This window comes from Ciconia boyciana, chromosome 5, assembly GCF_034638445.1.
Source record: "Ciconia boyciana chromosome 5, ASM3463844v1, whole genome shotgun sequence".
NCBI lineage: Eukaryota > Metazoa > Chordata > Aves > Ciconiiformes > Ciconiidae > Ciconia > Ciconia boyciana.
Window position 1 is genome coordinate 25,361,496 of NC_132938.1, and position 12,365 is coordinate 25,373,860.

Below are 12,365 nucleotides of genomic sequence, written 5' to 3' on the forward strand. Positions count from 1 at the left end.
TGCTCAGGGCGTGCTCGCCGGGCAGCATATTTCTTGAGGAGTCAGGAGGAAGCCCGCTTGCAGCCGCAGGCTCCGGTTCTGGGAGTGCTTGCTGCCCCAGCGCGTCGCTTCACAGGCGCCCGTGTTCCCCTCGCAGCCTGGGGTGGGGTGGGGTGGGGGGTCGGCGGGGCTCCCTGCCTTCCTCCCTCTCTCCCTCCCTGCCTGGGAGCCGCGGGCTGCGAGCAAAGGGCTTCCCTGTGTCACCTCTTGCACCAAACGGAGCCACGCTCCGGGCGGGCGCTCCAGGTGCGAGGAAGCAGTCTTCCCTTACAGTAGCGGAACAGCTGCTGAGCGATCACTTGCTTTAAAAATAAATAAATAAATTTTAAAAAATTACTACGCTTTCAGTAATGCATGTAACTTCCCCACTTCTAGGAACTCGCCCACATCTGTGAATTACTGTCACTCAGCCGAAACTAACTTTTGTTACACAAAGTGAGACTGAAAAGTACTTTCATATATTCCATCAGTGTACATATACATCTTCCTCTTGCTGTATCAGCTCTCGTTCTTTCTAATGAAATCCAAGGACATGCCTGGAAGGCTCGCACTGTTGCAGGTGAAGTCTGAGGTCTGCCACTCTGCTGAAGCAGAAAAGAAGCAAAGATTCACTGAGAAAAAGAGGCCAGTACTTAAAGTGCTCATTTAGGAGCAAGTAAACCTGGGCTCTTTTTCCTGCTTCAAAGACTGCTTACTACATGCTAAATACAGCCTTACTAAAGAGCCTTACTAATAGTAAGGCTGTTAAAAACTGTTGGTGCCATGGTAGTAAAAGGAGGTTTCTTGAATGTAAAAAACTTTTTCACTCCAACTCCCTGTCAAAACAATCAGAAGTTTGAAGTTCAGCATTACAGAACCAACCCCACCAGTGCTGAAGCACTTCTGAAAATCCTGCTGCAAGTCCTAATTATTAGATGCCTAAATACCAGTGTACCAAAAAAATGCAGTTAATTTTACCTCCTAAACTTGCATTATGCAAGCAAATTTTGTGGCAAGAAAGGCCCACTCCAGTGCAAACTTTTGGTTTTGCCTTTTTAGATAACCTAAAGCAATTCATTATGCTCTTGCTTGACTTTTTATTAATGCTTTTGCTGAGTCTGTCTCAGTGTCATTCCCAATTATTTGCAAAGGGACCCATATATTTCCAAACCAAGTTAGTGCACAGATGTGATTTGGGTAAGTATACTACCACCCTTTTTGGTCATAGCATTTCTGGATTGTAACCTAATGACTCACAGACTCATCCGATCACAAATTTGCCTAAGATTTACAGCTTAAGCCTAGCTTCCTTTCAGAACAGTAAGAATGCCAATGAATGCTGACTTAGAAAAGGAATTTTAACCACAGTAACTTCAAATATTTGAAAGATTCCGGTCTTGTAAACAACAAAAGACCTGCCCCCTTTGTAAGGCTTGCCTTGCCATGCAAAACCCCAATTAATTAGCAGTTTATGCTGGGCTGAATTTCTTTTTCCTGCAAGTCTTAAGGTATGGTCATTGATTGGTTTCTCATGATGGTCTCTCTTCTCTATCAAGGAAGTCCCAAGTCCTTCTATAAAGTCCACCTTTCTTTCTCTTCCATGAAACCCATGTGATTTGCTCATGTAAATGGGCAGCAGCAGAGACCACAGATAATTGTCCCCCCAGTGTTTGTCTTTGAAACAGATGTCAAGAATCTCACATGGAGCTCACTAAAAGAGATTGCCTTCAGCACATTTATACTTGTGCAGCAATAGCATCTCCCCTCAGAGCATAACATGACACTGCACCCTGGCACACTGTGTCTCAAGCAGAATTATACTGCTCTGCTTTTCTGGATCACAGTGTGAAACCACAAGATCTGAGATTTTTTTTTTTTCAGGTTTGGGGTTTGTTTTTTTTGAGGGGGGAGAGGAATGGGAGAAATAAGTGTTAAATGTCTGAAACACTTACTCAGTTGTGTTTACCTATTTCTATTTGCATTCTCTCCAGAAAAATTGCAGTATATGCAAGTTCATTTTAAGCCATGTTGTGCTTTTGGGGGTTTAGGGGTTTTTCTTGTCTTTTTGTGTATGTCTAAAAGACATTATCAGTATCAGGCAAACCTATATGCTGTTTATCTCTTTGTTAGAAATAAAGTAGCATAATTTATCAGATTCTAAGAAAGCTCTCAAGTCTCTGGTTTATTTACAGCATATACTTCTCTATCAGAGCATGGAATGGCAGCTTTCTACCACTACAGCAAAAAAAAAAAATCTTACAAAAATCTAAAAGGAAATTGCACCTTACTAATTCTGATGTAATTCAGATATGACATAAGGCACAGTACTATTCTATGGCTTGTTGATACTCTTGCATTTTGAAAATCTGCTGACAGGCTTGAAAACTGCAGAGATTTTATTATCTGATAATTTCCTCTTCCACTGAGTTTCTGTATCGCTATCAGGAAAAAATGTTAGGTAGGTAATGTTTTTCTTAGGTGAAGATAAAATTTCAGTTTAGAAATTAATTATAAAAAAAACTTGCAAGACTTTTGCTATATCCTCTGAAAGACATTAGGGACTTTTGTATCCTAAAATACATTTGACCATACAAGAAGGTCATGCATAGTGAACATGCTAAGATTGCCTTCCAGCTCAGATTTATGGTTACAAAACCTTTAAATAACCTTGTTTTCCAGTAACTGATATTGGCCAAATTGTTTTTAATATTATCAGTCCATAAGAATAACCATGTAAGTCTGTGTTTAACTGAAGATGGAATAACATCATCTAAACTGTACAGGAACTGATCCTTAGAATATGAGTCTACCCCAGTTTTCCACACTCTATCTGTGTGGTTTGTCATAAGTCAAAGCAGATGTTTGCCACATTTTTTATTGTTCATTAAGCTAGTAATGTAACTGATTCAAACTAGTCAGCCATTTTCCAGTTTTCAAATATTGTAATTTTTGGATGTGTGTATCTTTAAAACTGTGGATCAGTTCTACTTGCTGCATATTTATTGTATTTAAGAATTCTGAAACTAGCTGTACAAACAGCAAATTGATAAGATAAACTAGGGGAAACAACTGCTACTCCTTCCTTTATGGATGGCCTACAAGTAGCTCTGATATCATACACAAAGTTTGTCAGCTATCTAAACATACACAGAAGAACTGAGTTTATTTGTGACTTTTAATGAGATTATTCCTCTCTCTGCTGTAAAAATAGCACACACTCCCATTGAACACAGTCCAAGCTAGGTAGCAAGGTCAAAGTTCTAAACTTGGTCTTCTGCAATCTTTTCAGCATCATTTGCTCCTCTTTAAAGCAGAGGTAATAAAATTCATCCACCAGTCTCCTCGAGGTGTTGAGAGGGTTAATTGTATTTAGGTTTTGGAGCTTATGAAGCATGATAAGAAATGAAATGTTAGCTACATTGCAAACAACCAGCAGGTTGAATATCTAAGCCTTTTATGATTTGAGCTTCACTACTATTGTTATAGTATAGCATCGATATTATTGCTAATAAAATATCAGGAAAACTAACTTTGGAAATTAAATCATGCATTACAATTTTCACAAGCAGAGTTTTAGCATGAGGTAACATTTCACTCAGGGTAAGAAAAAAATGCTGCAAAGCTTCAGAAAAATGATAGGACTGTAGTTCAGAATAAGCACAAGAGATGAGATATCTAGGTTCAGTTTTTGAATTTGCTATCCACTGTTTATGTGACCTTGGGATTCCTCTCAGCCAGTTATTCAGTGCGTTATAACTCAGTTACTTTTGTATGTCTCACCAGACACCAACCTACATCTTTATTCAGGCCTGTAAGCCCGTTTGACCCATACTCCATATTTTAATGTAATTGTATAATAGTCAATCTGATTTCCAAGAAGCATCGCAAGATAGTTCCCTGTACCATATGATGGATTTGTATTTTTAGACTATCACTTTATAAACTAGTTAATGTTCTTCTTTACAGGTATGACAACACGATTGTGGCTTTTGCCATTTTACTTCCTTTAATGGCTATATGTTTGACCTTAATGCAGTCTCTGCTTTCTTAAAACTACTGATGGACTCATCAAGTAGTCCCTTTAAGCTATTTTAATATTGATATATGACTTTTGAAACAAATGACATAAAGCTGATGTAACAGGGTGATATACTGTTTACTGATTACTTTTACAGTATACTGATTTTTTTTTCTTTCCCTTACCAATTCTGGTGACAGTTAAGTCAGAATAAATTTTCTGGCTTATGTATTGTATATTGCACTCAACTGCACATGCAAAATCCTCTAAAGGCAAGAAGTTATTCAGATTAACTGAAACACTCTTTCTGAGAATAAAAACACTTATAAACCAATAGTTTGCTCTAAAAGCACCCCTTGTATAGTGGTGATGGGTGAGTCAGAAACATTGAACGTCACCTCACCCTCAATGGGAGTCTGCAAAGATGGCAATTCAGAATACATCCCTTGGACAATGTGAGGTTTCTGGACGTTAAGGAGGGTCTAGCTACTGCCTTCTGCCGAAGCACACAATACCGTACTTCCCTGGACTAACCCGCTCCATGTCCTGTCTTGAGCCAGCACCCAAACCTGTTGATAGAGCTCTATGGGCTGGTGATCCCCCACTTTCGTATACATTGATATGTATTTCAATCTGCAGACAACCTGAGAATTTTGTCTGCAGTACTGCTTCATCTGAATTCATTACTTATGGGGAAGTAAAAGCATGTCCTATGTATAAAATTCACCTGAGTTCACAAGCCTAAAAATGAAACCAGCAAATTTATTCTAGCAAGGCAGGGGGTTAAGCTCTTGCTTCAAATGAAAGGCATCTTAACCATGAAAAAAAACAAATTTAAAAAATACCTGGCATCAGTCTCTCATTCTAGCTGCTGCTTAGGGTTTCTCCAAGAAATCTGTCACTAGAAAAGCTAGAGGGGTGGCTTCAATACTTTATTTTCAGAGTATCTGTGTTCAGTGTGGGACCTTAACCCAGCACTTCTGTCTCTCATTTATATTTAAAGGTTTTCAAGTTGCTTTTGAATACAAATGCAGCTTCAAAGCATGGGGTAGGTTCCTTTTTATTTCTTTGCTATTGCTCTCATTTAGGGGACCTAGTTACCTTGGCATAACTTCCCGTCATCTTTGAGAAGTCTAACTGAGCATTCTTAAACTTACTTGAAAATAAATCCTTCTGAGGAACTTTCCTGCACATCAAAGTGCTAAATTTTTTCCCATATTCATCTTTTGCACAGTTCATTGAATTGTAATGAATCACACATCATTAAGGTTTTATCTACACAGCATTGGCTTGCTTGCATTCTACAGAAACCACATATGCCACATTTAAAGATGCTATTAGTTTTAAAAGTCACCGTCTCAGATATCTCCTTCCCTCTTTCATTTTGCTTGTTGCTTGAGCAAATTTGGCATGGAAAGTAATGAAACATAATAGACATCACAGAACTATTTTTAGAGGGAAAAATTTCCAAAGTACAATCACAGTTAAAATTGTGTACAGTTCAACATAATTTGACATTATTATTTAGGTCTGGTGAAACACATTATCTCTCTTCTGTTTTCTCTTTTCCTCATTGCTTTCTCCCCAAACAAAGAAATCAACTCACGATAGGAGGCTCACTCCCCAGGATTCTGATGCTATTAAAGGGACTAAACTGGAGGCTTACTGTATATACAAATAATACTGTAATAGAAAACTCATAATGAAGATACCCCATCTGTCCATGAATAATTCCTTGTGAAGTTACTAGGTTAAGTCAGAAGCTGAGACGTATCAAGTGTTTGAAGTTTTACTACATACATCCCATTTCACATACTGTTTCCCTAGTTTTCAGTCTCTTTTCTAAATAACAAATTGAGAAACAGCCTCAAACGTAAAACGCTAAAAGTTAAAAGTAGCCAAGCCACGTGGGGAGAACCAGGTGGTACCTGGGAGTACCAGTGACCATTTTAGGTAAACAAAGGATGGCATAAGTATTCTGCCTACAAGTTTGAATTAGATTGCCATTTAAGAAATCTCATTCAAATACTCAGCTGATGTTAGAAGCTTTACTGAAATTGGTCACACCACACCATTCTATATCCAGTTAGTTATAGTTCTTGCTATCTTTTTCACCTTCTTTTACTCAGAAAATTTCATACTTCCTTCAAGGATTGTTTTGTACCAAGGGTATCTCTTAAGAGCAATGAAGGTTTAACTTCATTATTGAGGAGTAACTCCATTACTCTCAGTATAACTGAGAGTAGGACTTTGTCATTAGGAAAAGAAATACTATCAAGTGAAAACAACACTTTCATATCATGTTTCTACAGCATCTCCCTTTCTAAAATTTAATTAAAATTGCAATTAAGTAAGTGTCACTTCAATACTGGATCGAAAAACCTACAGTTTTTCTTATATAATTAAACACTAACATTAAAACAACATCAATCATGTTTAATAACTACAAAATACTATTACTGATCACATCAAAAGGCATTTTTCTTTCAAGAATTAGTTTTTCCCAAAGGTTATAATTAGGTTATTACTTAATCTTGTAAAAGGAGACACAACAGCAGAGAGGCTGTGGAAATTATGATCTTCTCCAGCTAAACAGTTAATCAAGCTTCTGACCTTTCAGAGACACCATGGTAATCTTGTCCTTTCCTTACAAAATATTTGGAAAGCCAGTGTATCACACAAAGGCTTGATTCAAGATAATTCAATTTTGTATGCACAAAGAAAAAAACCTATGCAAGACCAAAACCTTGACTAAATCTTTTTGCTTCTTGACTAAATCACTGGTATGGAATTCAAATTACATACTCTGTTCAGCTACTGCAATACAAAACTTATCGCTTGTTTATGAATGCTTAGAATCCTGGAGGCCTTCACAGTTCTTGCATACAGAACAAAATTAAAAACAAATAAACTTAAAAATAAAGAAAATTATAGTTTAAATTAATGCACTAAAACCATTCACTGCCATTTCTACAGTGCACCAAGGGTCTAAATGAGCATCAAAAAATGTAATGAAAACTGATTAGGGTATTTCAGTGGCTACGGAAAGGCCCCTTTTTCTTCCTATCTGTTATCAAAGCTCACTTCTCTTGTGCCTGCAAGGAATTGCCCATCGTAAGAGAAGTATCAGTAAAAGTGGTTTGTATTTCTTTCACAAAAGGGAGGTATAGGAAATGCATATTACAGTTCAAGCTGGATTTCAGGCAGAGTACGTTTTCAGCTAAGTCAAGATTATCTCCTGAGGAAGAATGTAAATAGGATAATATAGTATATGGATTTGAGAGTAAGTATATATTGCTATTTTTATCTTCCCCTACATTCTTGCTATATTTTGTAGGTCTATGCTCAAGTAGTAAAGGACAGATTAGACAGGCTAGAAGTTCCTCTTGCCATTCCAAAGATGAGGACCTTGCCCACCAAAGATGAGGACTCATAAAGTCCCAGTCTGCAATCTCTTTGTCTTTGATCAGTACATAGATGATTATTTGTTGCCATGGAATATTATTCAAACTACTTACAAATAGTTATCAACAATTAAACTAAAAGAGAATACATAAAGAATATAAGCTGCCTTCTCCTCCCCCCCCCCGATCACAAAGCTAACCAAAGGCTGTGCCTATGCAGTTTGGCATAGATGAGGCTCAGAAATGAGAAAAAGACGGTCAGTACCCTGATCCCCTGTTCTGTGTGTTAGCTCTACCCCAGCACAGCTGAGCATGGCTTCTTTTCTCAACATTGGTTACCTGAAAGCTCCACAGACATTAACTTAAATATAATGACAAATTCAGGCCAAGAACACCATGCTGCATTTAAGTGAATATAGGTACATAGGTAGCCCCACATCGGGGTTGAGCAGGGGCTCAGATTTTCTTCCCTCCTATGCTCTGGAGCTTTGCCTTTCCTAACGTGAGGCTCAGGCACACTGATTCATAGTTATGATGGCTTAATGTCAAGTACTGTGACTGCGCTTGGAGAGGTATACCTTTTTTAACCATGTTATTTCATAATTATGTATTTCAAGGGGATTATGACTTTCTTCAAAACATCCAGCACTGGTCACTATGGTATAGTGCTAAATGAACCATCCACATGAGCATATAATATAATTTCTATGGCACAGTACATCTATAGCACTTTCTTTGTTTTTCTTATGCTATTATTGTTTTCTCACTTGGGCCTTAGAATACCAGAGGCAGGAAGAAAAGCCATTACACATATTTTCAAATATGAATAGATCAATAAATGCATCAAAATGCATTTATTGTCACATACTGAACTTAGCATTATGGACAGAGTATAAAGACAGAACTTACTGGGCCTGCATCATACAGTCTAATCTCTTTTCCTAGCAGAGCAAAGTCCACTTCCTTTGTTATTAGCTATGCAACAGCATTAAGGTATTCTGAAAAGAACATGTACCCCTGCTAAATGATAACTTAATTTAAATGTATACTTTAGCCCTATTTTTCTAAATTTGTTATTTTGTTCTTCCTACACCCAAGACCACTATTTAATATGGATGTGAAAGCTCTGTTTTTTAAGGACTCTTCAAATAGTTACAGAATATAGTTAAAAGTGAAAGTAACCCAGGAATAGGAATTGTTTTAAAACAAAAGCAAGCACAGAGCCCATTTTCTGCTTTGTTTTTTTGCTGATGTAGTTTCGCTGAAGGGTAGGATCTCTCTTCAAAAAGGCGAAATTCAATGGAGAACTAAGCTCTGAGGTTGAGTGCACAGCTCTTTTGTTATTAATTCTTTCACACAAAATACATAAATAAAAAACAACCCAAGACCTGAAAAGATACAACCTATTAACAATTCTACATCTATCACAATTGTTCTTGCACTTTTATTTCTTACACATTGTCTCTTAATTATTTTCATTTTCTTCCCTCTATATTGTATTTCCTACCCAGGCATAGGGCCCTGTTTTGACAATCGGGCTGCAGGACACCCATGTCTCTTTCCTGTGAGTCTGTTATTATAAGACTAATTAGCTGGTGTCCATATGTAATGGTAAACATGATAGCTTGTGTCTTCATCCTACCCCTACGGGCCTGCTCTTTCTCAGTTAAAGGATGTATTTTAGGCAGGCATTTCCAGTGAGGCTGGGGATCCACAGTGCCCAAAATTATAAGTTTCTTCTGATACAATATCCCAGAACTGGTTTTCTTTGTATCTCCTTTTTTTTTTCCCCCTGTCTTTTTTTCTTCTGCTCAGGATTTTGTAGTAAAAGCTGAAAGATCAAACTATAGTTTCACTGTTAAAGTTGATGCTGCTGGAGAATGGAGTAATACTGTGCTTATCAAGTCTGTTTATTCCTACTCTCTCAACCCCCTCTTTGTAGCTGGTGTGCTGCATAGTAAACCATCTCAGATAAGTAATCCAGGCTGAATTTGACTTCACAAAAGTACGAGCTTAAAGTGATTGTAAAACTCCAGCATTAACTGTATGATACAAAATTCTATTTAAATAACCTTTCTACTAGATTCTTTATCATATTGCATTGAAAAGAATTCCTCTTTCACATGTGTCATCTATTATAATATCTTATTTTCTTCAGTATACTCTATATTAATATAGGGAGTCATATATTTTCAGAGAATATACACTCACTTTTCTGTAATATTTCTGAATGACTCATGATCTCTACTTTCTTTACCCTTCATGTTTTCCATTTATATTTTACTAATTTCAGCAACATTTACTTTTACAATCTGCAGTGTTCAGAAAGCTTCAAACATGGCCCAGCTAATCACCTGCACTCACCAGGTGAGGCTGGTCTGGGCCATGAAGGCCTATGGGTGCCTGCAGGGCCCTGAAAGCTGCTATTACAACTGGATCTCTTTGGGCAAGAGCTTGTGTCAAGTAAAAAATGTCTGATTGTTCCCAAAGACTTTATAGTCATATTGTCTAATACCTGCCAGTATGGTACATAAACACAAGCCTTAAATCATAAGACTATCCACTAAATAGCATCGAAGATCAATAGATTTCACTTACACAATTTATCACCATTCTTCAAGTAAGGAGAAACTGGTGAATTAGTAGCAAATATCACAAAGAACAGGTTTTCACTGGGACTGAAATTAAAATACGGACTGGGACCTATTTTTGTTTAACCAAAACTATGTTTTTGCTATATGAATAGCTGAATTTAAAGACCTCAGACAACCTAAATATACATTCTCTTTACTACCGATGAAGAGTAAAAAGGCTGGAAGTCAACTGTGATTTGAGTGGTCATTACTGCTTCATTTTCTGTCATGAGATCTGATATATAATGATGTGTTTAAAATTCAAATGTCTCACAATAGCAGTGCTTGTGTAGTAACTGTTTCAGTAAGAACGTAGCTTACCTAATTGCCTCTACAATAAATTCTTACACAGACCACTCTATAATTACAAAACCTTATACCATGCAGTACTTCATATTTTTACAAAAGCTTATTTTTTTGCATGTTTCACTCATGTTTACAGAGAAGACCAATATAAATTATCTCTAAGGCTTGAAATTGTTTCAACTACCCATTAAAAAATCAGAATAGTTTATTTTCTCCTATTGATTATGTTTTAGACAAATGTATTTTCTAAACTAATGTCTTCTTTCAAATATGCATAGACAATTTGTATAGATAGGATGTATTAGCTGAAGCAGGAGTTAGATATGTAATTTTTTGACAAAAAAACCAAAACAGTTTGCTTATGGCAAAGAACATGAATATAGATTAGTTCTTGTCATATACTCTAAAACTGTGTTTATAACAGTGTGTTGTAGTAGCTTCTCGTAAGCCCTACAACATTCAATGAATAGCATATTCTGACAACAGGTCCATTTATTATTATGTATTTCACACACAAAGTTTATGTTTTAAAAATCAGATCTTCTTTTACCTTTATTCAAACGAATGTCTTTTCCATAAGTCACATCTGCATATCACTAATTGATTTAGTCTGAAGTCATCTAAGCAAATACATATACTGGAAAAGATCCAGAGCTGATGAATCTAGCTATACTATGGTTACGGGAACAAGATGGATTCACACTGAGAAGCTGGTCTATGCAATACTATACAGTAAATACATAATAATGCATTTTTGCCCATCTTCTTCTTTTTTCCCTTACACATGCCAAAAATTTTGGATAGGAAGGTGACATTTTTCACTTCCTGTACATGAAAATATATGTTCTTCTCAGAGTTCCCTTTTTACTAAGAATAATTTCGAAAAATGTGGAGATGCTGGACCATCAGAAATGGTAAATAGGTTAATGATTCACATACCTTTTTGTGTTAGCTCTGCAGTACACTTTCAGTGTGATCAAGCAAACTATAATGAGTCAAAAGGAACTTTCCTTTTGAATGTAATAATTACAGCTGGTTTCAGCTCATACATTTGATTAAAGACACTTTATATCTTTCATTGTTATTTTAACATCTACACAGTGCTTTACATCTTCAAAGCACTCTGCTGACATTACCTTATTAGTTCTTGCAATGCTTAGATGCAATTTTCAGTGTGCTTTTATATCACAGTCCCATTTTAATTGCTATTTAAAGCTGCATTAATTATATTTATAATGAGCGATAAAAAGGAATGTTTAGTAGGAAAGCCACTGTACCAACAATTTGTGTAGTACATTTCTTAAACTATAAAATATTTTGGTGTATGGGATACTTCAGATTTAGCCCAGTACTGAAGTCTGCTAATGAGAGTTTCAGGCCTGCCCTCCCCTAGCACAGCACGATGCAAACTAGCATCAGTAAGAGAATGTCCATGCTGTTTCTCCACTTGTTTTCATTGCTGTCCTGGTGAGACTTCTTTTCCTGAACTTGCTGGGTGAAATGGAAATCATTGCAAATACTATCATTGAGGTATCAGTGCTCAAATTTCACCCACTGAAGACAATGAACAGCAGAGGAGCCCTGTCAGGAGCTGGCCCTGCTTCCTCCCAGGTTGCCTCCAGGAGCCGGTGGTTGTGAGCCCCTGCGAAAGCAGTACTGCCTGCTTTCACGGAGGTACTCTTGAGGACAGTTCATTTTCCCCATGAACCCCATATAGTTAATTCTTGATGCTGCAGTTAAGTTTAGTGAGCTCATGTTTTTCTTGCAAGTTTGCTTCTCAACTTCTAAAGTGTCAAGCAAAATTTCAGTCATTAGTTATTTGAACTTTTAGCTGTTACTGATTTTTCTTTACATTTCTTCACCTATTGTATGAACACACCCAGAAAACATTGCAAGTTTCTTTAAATGTCTATTGCTAATAAATAATTCTTGCTAATCACAAAATTAGATTTGTAGATTCTTGTATTGCTGAAACCTATGTATAAT